This window comes from Anastrepha obliqua, chromosome 2, assembly GCF_027943255.1.
Source record: "Anastrepha obliqua isolate idAnaObli1 chromosome 2, idAnaObli1_1.0, whole genome shotgun sequence".
Lineage (NCBI taxonomy): Eukaryota > Metazoa > Arthropoda > Insecta > Diptera > Tephritidae > Anastrepha > Anastrepha obliqua.
In genome coordinates this window covers 131,277,129-131,290,588 of record NC_072893.1, presented here as the reverse complement: position 1 = coordinate 131,290,588, position 13,460 = coordinate 131,277,129, and the positions used below count along the sequence as shown (strand labels likewise).

Genomic DNA, 13,460 nt, shown 5'->3' with positions numbered 1-13,460 from the left:
CAAGAAGGAGAACAAAAAGAAGACAACAGAGCTTGGATTGCGAGAGTTGACTGTAATACAGCGCAAAAATGTAAGTTTAATAATAATAATAATGTATGCGAAATTAATTGGTTACTCGATAGTGGTTGTACGGACCATATTATTAACGATGATTCATATTTTGAAAATTTTGAAATTTTAACAAATCCTATAAATATTCATTTGGGTGATAATCGTGTTGTAAAAGCTACAAAAGTCGGAAATGTAGTTAGTATTTTTAATGTTTTCGGTAAAAAAGGTGAAATTAATATGAAAAATGTATTTTTTGCAAAAGATATGACTGCGAATTTAATTAGTGTGAGTAAAATTACGAATAATAATAAAATTATTTTAGAAAATAAATTGGCAAAAATTATTAATAAAGAAAACGAAATAACAGCTGTTGCTGTAAAAAGGAATGGTTTATATCATATGAGAAGTATTATCGTATTGAAAAAGAAAAATTAATTTGTAAATATCGCGAACAAAAATGAAAATAATATGAATCTGAAAGAAAAATGGCATCGATTATTGGGTCATGTAAATTTTAAATATTTAAATATTTTAAGTAAAGATCAATTATTGGACGGTATTCCTAAAGATATAACGAGTGAATTTATGAAATGTAAAACATGCATCGAAAATAAAATGTCAAATTTACCATTTAAAAATAACAGACAGAAAGCAAAAGAAATTTTAGAAATTGTACACACTGATGTCTGTGGACCTTTTCAAACGGTGGGTTTCAAAGGTGAAAAATATTTCATTTCATTTATAGATGATTATAGTAAAATTGCTCGTGTTTATACTATGAAATCAAAAGCAGAGGTATGTGATGTTTTCAAAAGATTTGTGAATGAATGTGAAAATTTAATGGGTAAGCGCGTTAAATATTTGAGATGCGATAACGGTAAAGAATACATTAATAGTGACGTGGATGATTTTGTTAAAAGTAAGGGTATCGTAATTTCTCCGTGTCCCGCGTATACTCATGAATTAAATGGGGTTGCCGAAAGATTTAATCGCACAATAATGAACATGTCGCGTTGTTTATTAGACGAAGCGCAAATTGATAGAAAATATTGGCCGGAAATCGTGTGCGCGGCGACTTACTTGAAAAATAGAACATTAACAAATACCATCGAAAAGAAAACACCATACGAAATATTTTTTGGAAAAAAACCAGACGTGTCAAATTTGAGATTATATGGAAGTAAGGTTTTTGTTCGTACGCCGGAAGTAAAACGACAGTCTAAATGGGATAAGAAAGCCGAATTGGGAATTTTGGTCGGTTATGACAACATGGGTTATCGTATTTTGTTGAATAACAAGATTATCGTTTCTCGAAATATTGAAATTTTAAATTCAAAAGAAAAATGTATCGGTATAAATATGGATGAAAGCGAGAGTGAATTTAATGAAACTAGTTCTGATTTTGATGAAAACACAGAAAATTCTGATGATGAATTTAACGATGATAGTTTTAAAAGTTTAAATGAAAAAGATGAGCTTGATGATAAAAAGATTGATTTAAAAGTTGAAAATTTAGAAAATGTTGAAAATTTTAAAAATATTGAAAAGGTTGAAAACTTAGAAAATGTTGAAAAAATTAAAAATAAGACGAAATTAAATAAAAAAGAAATAAAAAAGGATGAACTTATTCCTATGAGAAGGTCTACCAGATCAAAAAGTGTTCCCGATAGATATGATAGTCAAGCGTATAGTAATTGTATTTTTGCGAACTTATGTAGAACTGATATACCACATACCTTTGAGGAGGCGATAAATTCAAAAGATAAATTAAATTGGAAAATAGCAATGGATAATGAAATTAAAAGTTTAAAGGATAATAATACGTGGGAGTTAGTTGAAAATCCTGAAAATAAAAAAGTTATTGATGTGAAATGGTTATATACGAAAAAATCTGATAACAAATATAAAGCTCGTTTAGTTGTACGCGGTTTTCAACAAAAGGAATTTATTGATGATATTTATGCTCCGGTAGTTAAAATGCAAACTTTAAAAATCTTATTATCTTATTGTTGTAGAATCGGCCTTATTAAGAACAAATGGACGTTGAAACAGCCTTCCTCAATGGTACCGTGAAATCAGATGTTTATGTTAAACAACCTAAAGGTTATGAAGATGGAACGAATAAAGTTTGTAAGTTGAATAAAGCATTGTATGGTTTACGAGAAAGTCTAAGAGCTTGGTATGAGTGCCTTGATAATTTTCTATTAAAATTAGGATTTAAGAAAAATAATATTGAATCTTGTTTATATGTTTTGAAATTGGAAAAAGATACTATTTATTTATTAATTTACGTTGATGACTTATTAATTTGTGGAAAAAGTAAAGGTTTGATTAATTTAATTAAAGGTAAATTATCAGAAAAATTTAAAATGAAAGACATGGGAAAAATTAAAGAATATTTAAGTATTACCGTAGATTATAGTGTGCCGGAAAAATTAATGAAACTAAATCAAACTAAATATATAGAGTCTTTAGCGAGTAAATATAATTTGGAAAATAGCAAATTGTATAATACACCTATGGAAGTTAATTTAAAAATTGAAAAATCGGATAATTGTGAATTGGATATTAAATATCGAAATTTAATTGGTGCTCTATTATATATTAGTTCGGCTACAAGGCCAGATATTAGTTTTTCAGTTAATTACTTAAGTAGATTTCAAAATTATTATAATGAAACTCATTTTAAATATGCTTTGAGAATTTTGAAGTATTTATACAAAACAAAAGATTTAAATTTAACTTTCAAAGGTGATAATGACTGTGAAATTTTGGATTGTTTTGTTGACGCCGATTGGGCTGGCGATAATATAGATCGAAAATCGACCACTGGTTTCGTATTAAAATTATTTGGTAATGTTGTGTTTTGGAAATCACGAAAACAAAAATCTTTAACAAAGGCTTCAACCTTTGCTGAATATGTAGCGTTATCAGAAGCAGCCAGTGAAATTAAATTTGTAATTGAATTATTAAAATTATTTGAAATTAAAATTGAAAAACCTATTAATGTATATGAAGATAATTCAGGCGCGATAAATATAGCAAAGTATGGTAATTTTACAAAGAATTCCAAACATATAGAAGTCCATTATCATTATGTACATGAAATGGTAAAAGAAAAGATTATAAACATTGTAAAGGTCGAGTCGAACAATAATGTGGCGGATATTTTCACTAAATCATTATGTAAAGAAAGTTTTGAAAAATTTAGAAATATGTTAAACTTAATTTAAGTTATTATGAAAATGTAAAATTGTAATTTTGAATTAATGATGAAAATTTATGTATTAATAATTATTTGAAAATTATTTTATTATGTATAATATAAATGTAAGGAGGTGTGTCGAGAATGTGTAAGGTATATACATTTATATTATACGGTATATATTATATATTATATTGATACATCATATGTTATACATACAAGTTGCGCAGTTGCGTTCTGCGCTTATCTATCTATATATGTATATATGTATGAAGTAAGTAAGTGGGGATAGCGTCACTCTGCTTGCCCGCTTGTCGTTGCCGTTGAGACAGATTAGATTGGATCGAGCACCCGGCAAGCGCCCGCACGCGCTCTTTAGTAATATTAATAAATAAATATAATTAATAGTTTATATTTATATGTTTATTTCCCTACCTAACCACACCAATATCTCAACAGTAATATTCAAAAACTAGTAATATAAATGAAATAAAACAATAAATTTGAGTTAAATTTTCTAATTTTTCATTTATGTAAATAAACTTGCCAACACTTAGAAATATCGTAAAAAAACATACGCTCTCTTGATTTACATTACAAGTAATCTTCGCCTGTAATGTAAAATAAGTTTTCAGTGCTTCAAAGCTTTTCTCGTCACAGATCTGTAAAAGAGCAAAACGTATTCACTGTCGATGCACGAAGTAACATGCGAATGGTGAGTGCCGGCTGTGGGCAAAATTTCGAGGCCAGTGCGCGCCGTACCAAAGTGGTTAAGTATGTATTACTTTTGTAGGAATGGCAACACTGCAAATAGAGATTAGCATTACATTCTACACCTATACTATTATATTACATTCTACACTATGTTATTTAATCCACAAAAGCTTGAATTCTGTAAGTAAAAGCTCTATGCCTTAAGGTATAAAAACAGGGATAAAAATCGATTGTTTTTTTGCATGTTATTGTAGTAAAACATTTCAAAAATACCGTGTTAAAATTTTAAGTCAATCCGAGCAAAACTTTTTAAGTTATAGAGCATAAAGCCGAGCCGCCTCAAACATCTGCCAAGACGCAGCAGTTGCGCGCGTAGTCCGTTACAAACTTTAAACGCGGTTTTCTCGAACCTTTTTTTTAAAGTGCGTAGTCATTGGCACTCATTGGCACTACTCAACCGATCCTTTTGAAATTTTGCACACATATTTTACATATAAAAAACCTCCCCCCAACGTTTTTTTTCGCCATTTTTTTTTTATATTAAGGTGGTTTTACGCCTACAAAATAGCGGCATTTTTTCGTCAAAAATCACTTTTTACTTCAAACGACTACCAAATGGCTGAAAATGAAAATAAATCGTCAAAATAAACGTTGGGGGGAAGTTTAACTCATACTTTAACTAAATTATTCGATTTTTTTGATTTCAGATGATTCTACGCTGAGAGCATATCTCACCTACTGCAAAATGTATTTTTGAAAAGACGTCTACGTAAATGTGCTCTCATTCGCTCATTTTGCAATATTTTTACATGAAAATTTTATTAAATATTCTTGAAATGTTACTTTATAATATGCAACAACTTTTAATAAACTGACTTGAACTGTTTCGCTACAATAAATTCATGAAAAAAGTGTTTTTTTTTTAGCGTTTATCCCTTACTTGTTTTGTTCAAAAAATTCACGAAAGACACCAAAATTTCGGCCCGCAACACATAGACAGCCTTTATAAATACAAAAATCCTCATTACAAACTTAACAACGGATACTTCATTGCTTGAGTACTTGAAAGCCTTTGGCGTCAATTTAACAAAGCTTCAGAAGATAGCATTGCTGAGCTTGCCAGATAACGAGAAAAGAACAGAACAACCCTTAAAGGATTAAAGTCACATTTATCTGAATTTAGAGTCTTAAAACAAAAGGCAAATTTAACTCCCAAAGGAAAGAAGGAAAAGAAAGTTCGTGAATCTAGAACTGTATGCTGTCATTGCGATATTGACCCCTGCGTCTGTTCTTCATCTTCACACAGTTTCGTGAGTTCACAAGCTTCAGTATCAGAATCTGACAGTTTTAGTATCTCTTCGATATCTCTTGACGGAAATCCTGAACATACTAAGATGGCACATGGTGGACATGGATTCAATCTCAACGAGGAAATAACAGAAGCTACGACAACTAGACCCTCCACGTTTGATGTTCAAGTTCTTGAAACTCAAACTCCTGAGTTACATGAGTTCATAACTTTGATGATGTCATACTTATCAGAGGAGGATGTTATGCAGAGCATAATAAATGCAGCATCATATCAGGGTTCTGATCCAGTTTTCATTCGGAAATTGATTTCAAAGCTTCAACCAGATGCTGAATTAAGAAAGAAACAAATCTCTTTTCTGATCGTTTTATTGCTATCTCGAGGATCATAATTTATTTCAAAAACTGAAAAGGTTAAGCAGGAAACTCAAAGATACATATCTGAACTTGTGAAATTGTATCGGATCACAAAAAACGTTATTGCGTCTCAATCAAATATGGAAACCATAACATTGCCTCGCATTTTAAACAGCTTTCCAGAAGTAGGCTTCGCTGTTTTGAAGAAATTTCTCAATATAAATCGGCCTGTCGCTGTCAAACATATGATTTCGTTAGGTTACGAAGATTTTGAAAGCTGTTTTAGAGGAGGGTTTATTTTCTCCATGCTTCCTACTAAGCAAGCAACAATGAATGATATGAAAGAAGCTATAATCAAAGCAATTTTAGCTTATCAAGTAGAGGAGACAATCATTCCCTCAAAAACAAAGAATGGATCAAGTAAGGAGCAGATATTATCGGAAATATTAGTGTACTCACTCGCTTCATATATGAGTGACGTCGTTTCCGAAAGAAAATTTTGCTGGAATTAAGAGAGCAAGCTGCGCAAAATGGAAAACCACATTTAATACGACTTTTCCTAATAACACAGATATACATTTAAACTTTGGTATCTAAATAAATGTCAGTTTGTGGTTGACACTGGGCGTAATTTTACCCGAAACTTTAAGGGGTTACATCTAGTTAGAATTTTCAAAAAATCGATTTTTTTTTTATTTCATTTTTGTAATGTACATATATTTAAGTAAACACTATGAAAATTTCAAGTCATTCCGAAGATTATTTTTGAAGTTATACGCATAAATGTAACGACGCGTCAGAGCACTTTAAATTAGCAGGCCGGCGTAACGCACAACGGCACCTTTTACTGAGATGCCTAAAGTGACAGTGTATTAGTATAGATTTTTAACCTACACTGTAAATGTACATTTTTCATTCCCAAACTGGCAAAAAGTAGTCAGTCTAAGCAGACAAGCAAAGCAGTAAACTTGTGAGCTCGCTTATAATTGTGGTTTATAATTGTGATTTAATTTCTTTGTGTGATTTTTTCGTGAAAATGAAGTGTTCTAGAGAAACAAGAAAATCCCTAGGCGTACGTAAGTCTAGAACAAAAAAACGTAAAAATGTTTTCAATCCAAAAACAGCTGAAACGGATGAAAGCAGTTTTAGTGCCTCTGCGAAGAAATTCAAAATGCAAGACGAAATTTCAGTTCCGCGTAATTCGTCTGTTGAATACAGAATTTTAAACTTTATAACAGTATTTGCAACAATTTCCGAATACTTGAAGTGCAAAATCTGTGACGGAAATGTTCAATTTCAAACTGCTTCTGAACGAGGACTTGGTTTCAAAATTGTTTTAATTTGCAATAAGTGTGCAAATCGTTACATAAACTCTAGTTCTTTTACAGGGCACTCATGAGATAAATAGACGGTTTTTATTCGTCATGAGAATTCTTGGTTTAGGGTTAAGTGGAGCAGCAAAATTTTGTGGATTGATGGACATGCCAGCTTTTTTAACACAGAGTACTTACGATCTAATAATCAATAATATACATTCCTGTGTAAAAACAGGATGATTAATAAATACACGAAATATGAACAAGACTCCGGAAGCAGCTCAAGTGAACTTGAGCTCATGGTTCACCCACCCTCTGCCAGGGGTGGGGGACCGCGTAGTGCCAATTACATCATTAGGCAGCGCGCTCGACCAAGCCGCTCAGGCCTCTGGTCGGAAATACAACTTATCTTCGAACAACTTTTCGTTGACGAAAAACAGCACAACTCAAATTGATTAATGATTAATAAATACACGAAATATGAACAAGACTCCGGAAGCAGCTCAAGTGAACTTGAGCTCATGGTTCACCCACCCTCTGCCAGGGGTGGGGGACCGCGTAGTGCCAATTACATCATTAGGCAGCGCGCTCGACCAAGCCGCTCAGGCCTCTGGTCGGAAATGCAACTTATCTTCGAACAACTTATCTTCTTGTGCTCAAGAACAAAATTTGACTCCCAAAAACCAAGGCGAAGAAAATTCTAAAGAATTAACCGTATCTGGCGATGGAACGTGGAAAAAGCGAGGGTATTCTTCTTTGTACGGCGTGGCTTCATTAATTGGATACTATTCCGGAAAAATAATCGATATTTTTGTGAAAAGTTCATATTGCAAACAGTGTGAAACTTGGAGAAACAAACTCGATACTGAAGAGTATAATGATTGGTATGAAGATTATAAGCATAATTGTAGTGCAAATCATTCAGGTTCTTCTGGAAAAATGGAAGTCGATGCAATAATCGAACTATTCAAACGTTCAGTGGAAACATTTGGGGTGATGTACAGAAATTACATCGGAGACGGTGACTCCAAAACGTACTCATCAATTTTGAAAGCTGCACCTTACAGTGATCAAGAAGTTATTAAAAAAAGAATGTATTGGACATGTACAGAAGAGAATGGGCACGCGACTGCGAGATTGTGTGAAAAAAAATGTGCAAATAGTTAATAACACAAGTGGGGAAAAAATACAAAAAAAAAATCTTGGTGGAAAAGGCAAACTTACTGGTAAATTAATTGACAAATTGACAGTATACTATGGCTTAGCAATCAGGAGAAATTGTGATTCCGTTGAAAATATGTATAATGCTATTTGGGCCACATATAATCATTATTGCTCAACAGATAAAAATCCAAAACACGAGAAGTGCCCGATCGGACCAGAATCATGGTGCAGTTGGCAGCGGGCTGCAGCTGCCACTGAATTGGAAAATTTCAAACATGATTATCCGTCATTACCACAAGATGTTGCTGAAGCTTTACATCCGATTTATACAGATCTCAGCAACAAAAAACTATTAGAAAGATGTGTTGGTGGAATTACCCAAAACAGTAACGAGAGCTATAACCAGTTGATATGGAAAATCACTCCTAAAATACTTCCAGTCGGATCGAAAATTGTTGAAATGTCTGCATTAATAGCTGCCGGCATATTTAACGAAGGCATAAAATCATTATTATATTATATGAATGCAATGGGGGTTTCACTTGGGCCCAATGCGCATTCATATTCCGAAAAGAAAGATGAATAGCGCGTGACGATCTCCGACCGCAGAGCGCATGACAGCACACGAGAGGGAAGAATGGTCCGTAGACAACACCAGCTTGATTTATTGGAAGCTGCCGAAGCAGCGGAGGGTATATTATATGGCCCTGGAATAGACGACTCGATGTAAGTTGAAAAAAAAATTTTTTAACTCTGTGCAAAATGCTTTTAAAACTTTAACCTTGTTTTTCTCAAAACTGTGTTTTGAAAGTCGGTGACCACGATTTCTCGGAAACGGCTAAACCGGTTAGTCTGAAATTTTTACACCGGCTTCTGAACTATATTTTCTAGTACTTAATCGAAGCTTTTTTAAAACCGATAAACATTTTTTTGTTTATACACAATTTAAGGCCAAAACTATTCCAAAAAATAGATTTTTTTTTTGTCAATAATTTTTTTTTTTGCTTATTCCTTCGATTAATACAAGAATATACAATACTTTAATCAAATCCGTTTGGTTTTTTCATTTCAGATAATCCACTTCGGAGATATAGTGGTCACCGTAAAACGTCTTTTTTTGGAGGGGTTCCTGGAAATCTGCTGTAGCAGCTATAAAAACTGTTATTCTTGCAAATAAAATTTTTTTAAATATTATTCAAAGTTACCATAATATGTGTACAAAGGCTTAAAACAATTAATTCAGAAGTTTTCTCAGGAAATTTTTTTTAAAAACCTCATTTTTCAAGGCTTCTAACTAGATGTAACCCCTTAAACGCGTTTCTCTCAAAACTTTTGACATGATATCTCAAGTTCAACTGAACCCATTCACTTGAAATTTTGTGAGTATTCTCAATAGATATCTCTATCGTACAAACTATTATTTTAACAAAGTAAACATTTTTTTACTATTTTTCAAAAAGTAGAAAAAAATGTACATTTTATTTCGACAGCCGTAATTTAGAAAAACAAAAATTCAGTTTTTCTTAGTTACTACGATAGTGGCATTTATTTAAATTAATAACCTTTTTAATTTTTTGGTTTCAGACTATTAGAAAGCTTGCAACTATGACAGTTTAGCGCGCCATTTTTTTGGACCCCGCCCACTTCAACAGCTTATAAAATTTTCAGTTTTTCATTTTTTGACTTTTTTTTATGTATTGTTAAAAGATTAATGTCTGGTAAAAAAAATGGATACTAAAAAAAATTTTCGTGTTTTATTTATAGCACCCGCAAAAACACCTCAAATGCATTCCAATTCTATACCTCCCTAATTTATATAGAAATTATGACATCAATTAACAAGAAAAATGTTTGGTTTTTTGTATTCAGGTCACTGACGCCGATGCTGCAATGCCCGCCGATTGAGAAGCCCCGCTGCGACCTTCCTGGAAGAATTGAGTGCACATCCGCCATTTTAAATGATTAAAATATTGTAAAAAAAAAATTTATATTGTTTCAATGTACAGGGTTGGCCAAATAAGACCTACTAATGTAAAGCACAAATAACTTTTTTATTTTTTGACATATATATTTTTGTCTTTTTGTAGGTTATAATTTAATTGTTGGAAATTTATTATGGAACCCTACCGCAAGACCCCCAACAACGACTACAATACGCTATTCGTTTTACACAATTAGCCACACAAATTGATTTTTTTAATAATGTTTGGATGCCGGATGAAGAGCATTTCCATTTAAATGGTTATGTCACCAAACAAAACTGCAGATTGTGGGACTCTGAAAATCCAAGGCCAACAGACCAAACATCAGTTGCACCCATCTAAATGTACTGTTTGGTGCGGTGTTATGGCCACTAGAGTTATCGGTTCATATTTGTTCGAAAATGAGGATGAAACGCCGGAATCGATTTCAGGAGCTTCTCACAGAACATTGATTGAAAACTTTTTGCGGCCAATGGCGGAGCAGTATCCTAATTTGTGGTTTCAATAAGATGGAGCAACTGCGCATACTGCTAGGCAAAAGTATGGACCTGCCTAGTAGGTCTTATTTGGCCCACCCTGTATAAATAAACTGTATGCCAATTTTTAAAAAATATATTGACTTCTTCATTTCAAATAATTTTAATGAAAATCAGGGCAAATATGGCCGTTTACAGGTGTCTGTCCCCTTAATCCACTCATAATTGGATGCGATGCAAACGCCCACCACACAGTAAGGGGGAGCAGTGATATCAACGATTTAGTTGAACATTCAGTAACTAATAAATAACTTATCAAAATTTTAGAATAAAATATGGCCGTTTACAGGTATCTGTCCCCTTAATCCACTCATAATTGCATGCGATGCAAACGCCCACCACACAGTATGGGGAAGCAGTGATATCAACGATTCAGTTGAACATTCATTAACTAATATATAACTTATCAAAATTTTAAAATAAAATATGGCCGTTTACAGATATCTGTCCCCTTAATCCACTCATAATTGGATGCGATGCAAACGCCCACCACACAGTATGGGGGAGCAGTGATATTGTAGTATGATTATAAGTCGGATATGCCTTAACATTAATATTCATAAACATTTTGTTTTGGTTTTTAATTTATTGTCCACTTATGCATTCACTTTGCTGTGCCGTTTAAATAGAGTATCATATTTCTTAAAAGGTTCATTACACTTGAAACTAAACGCAAACATAGCTAACGTAATTATTTTATGTGCGGCGCGTGAATGCTAGAATCATATTACATAAAAAAAAATTGTTATTGGCTTGCATTGACAAAAATTACTATAAAAACGCTTGTACGTAGTATGTAAGACACAAGAAAGAAAACAATCGTTTTACAAGCTGTATGCCCGGCTTGAAACGATAAATAAATAAATATATTAAAACAAATAACAAATACTTTCTTTACAATATCAACGATTTAGTTGAACATTCATTAACTAATAAATAACTTATCAAAATTTTAAAATAAAATATGGCCGTTTACAGGTGTCTGTCCCCTTAATCCACTCATAATTGGATGCGATGCAAACGCCCACCACACAGTATGGGGGAGCAGTGATATCAACGATTTAGTTGAACATTCATTAACTAATATATAACTTATCAAAATTTTAAAATAAAATATGGCCGTTTACAGATATCTGTCCCCTTAATCCACTCATAATTGGATGCGATGCAAACGCCCACCACACAGTATGGGGGAGCAGTGATATCAACGATTTAGTTGAACATTCAGTAACTAATAAATAACTTATCAAAATTTTAGAATAAAATATGGCCGTTTACAGGTATCTGTCCCCTTAATCCACTCATAATTGGATGCGATGCAAACGCCCACCACACAGTATGGGGAAGCAGTGATATCAACGATTTAGTTGAACATTCATTAACTAATATATAACTTATCAAAATTTTAAAATAAAATATGGCCGTTTACAGATATCTGTCCCCTTAATCCACTCATAATTGGATGCGATGCAAACGCCCACCACACAGTATGGGGAAGCAGTGATATCAACGATTTAGTTGAACATTCAGTAACTAATAAATAACTTATCAAAATTTTAGAATAAAATATGGCCGTTTACAGGCATCTGTCCCCTTAATCCACTCATAATTGGATGCGATGCAAACGCCCACCACACAGTATGGGGAAGCAGTGATATCAACGATTTAGTTGAACATTCATTAACTAATATATAACTTATCAAAATTTTAAAATAAAATATGGCCGTTTACAGATATCTGTTCCCTTAATCCACTCATAATTGGATGCGATGCAAACGCCCACCACACAGTATGGGGAAGCAGTGATATCAACGATTTAGTTGAACATTCAGTAACTAATAAATAACTTATCAAAATTTTAAAATAATTGTTATATATAAAATCAAAGAATAAATGTGGCCCCTCTTTAGAGACCTTGCTTGGTTTATCATATTATATTACTTACAAACATAGTTATTATGTATAATAAATAAGTATCTCATATTTTGTCCAGTACATCATATTTGGTTTATGGGGTCATAATTGACCCCACGATCTCAGAGGGTTAATCCACTCATAATAGGATTCAGTGATATGCACGATTTAGTTCAATATTCATTAACTCATGAATAACATCAATTTTCGTTATTTCTGTTCCGTTATAACGGAAAAGCAGTAGGACTAGAGTCATCGACTGCGACTAGACATACTATGCGGTTGTGCTCTCACTGTAATTCAGTGCTTTAGAAGTTTTAAAATTAGTGACACACATACACACTCGTTTCTTTTCCCTATTTTTCGCATAAAAACTGTCCATATTTTCTAACCAATTAAATGAAATACAAACTCGTAAAAATGTCCCCCTAGGGGACCCCAACAGAGAATAATAGGTTCGCCCTATTATCCTCTAGTCCCCAACCTGAAGAAAAACGTTCAAATAACCAAAGACGATCTTCAAATCCACCCCCCCACTTTACCGACAACAACAAAAGAAAGGCCTAAATATATAGTGTGTTTGCATTGAAAAACATTAGCTCTGAGATAATAAAAATTACTGAGCTTAGGACGGAAAATTACTACTTCTTGTGAAAAATGGTGCTATCGCTAAAAAGTTTACAACAACGAAACAGCTTTTCGGAATTTGTAACGTGAAAATTGAGCTGCACAAGAATTTAAATTCCACAAAAGGTACAATTTACGCTCCATGCTTAAATGAAGTAGCAGAAAATTAAATAATAGAAAATTTAAAAGAACAGGGTGTGGGGTGTCGTAGAAATTTATAAATTTCCCAAAATAGTAAAAGGTCAACTAACTCCAAGTGGCGTAGTCCTTCTAACTTTTGACCGCT

The 13,460-nt window shown here is 32.9% G+C and overlaps 1 protein-coding gene across 1 annotated transcript in view; it reads right to left on the bottom strand.

The window, feature by feature from the left end:
• Positions 1-3,807: 3,807 nt before the first annotated feature.
• The window catches only part of LOC129238190 (COMM domain-containing protein 10), a 64,838-nt gene continuing 55,185 nt past the window's right edge, over positions 3,808-13,460 (bottom strand). The window contains exon 3 of the mRNA XM_054873227.1: positions 3,808-4,060. The gene's annotated coding sequence lies outside the window, so the exon portion shown is untranslated. The remainder of the gene's footprint in view (positions 4,061-13,460) is intronic.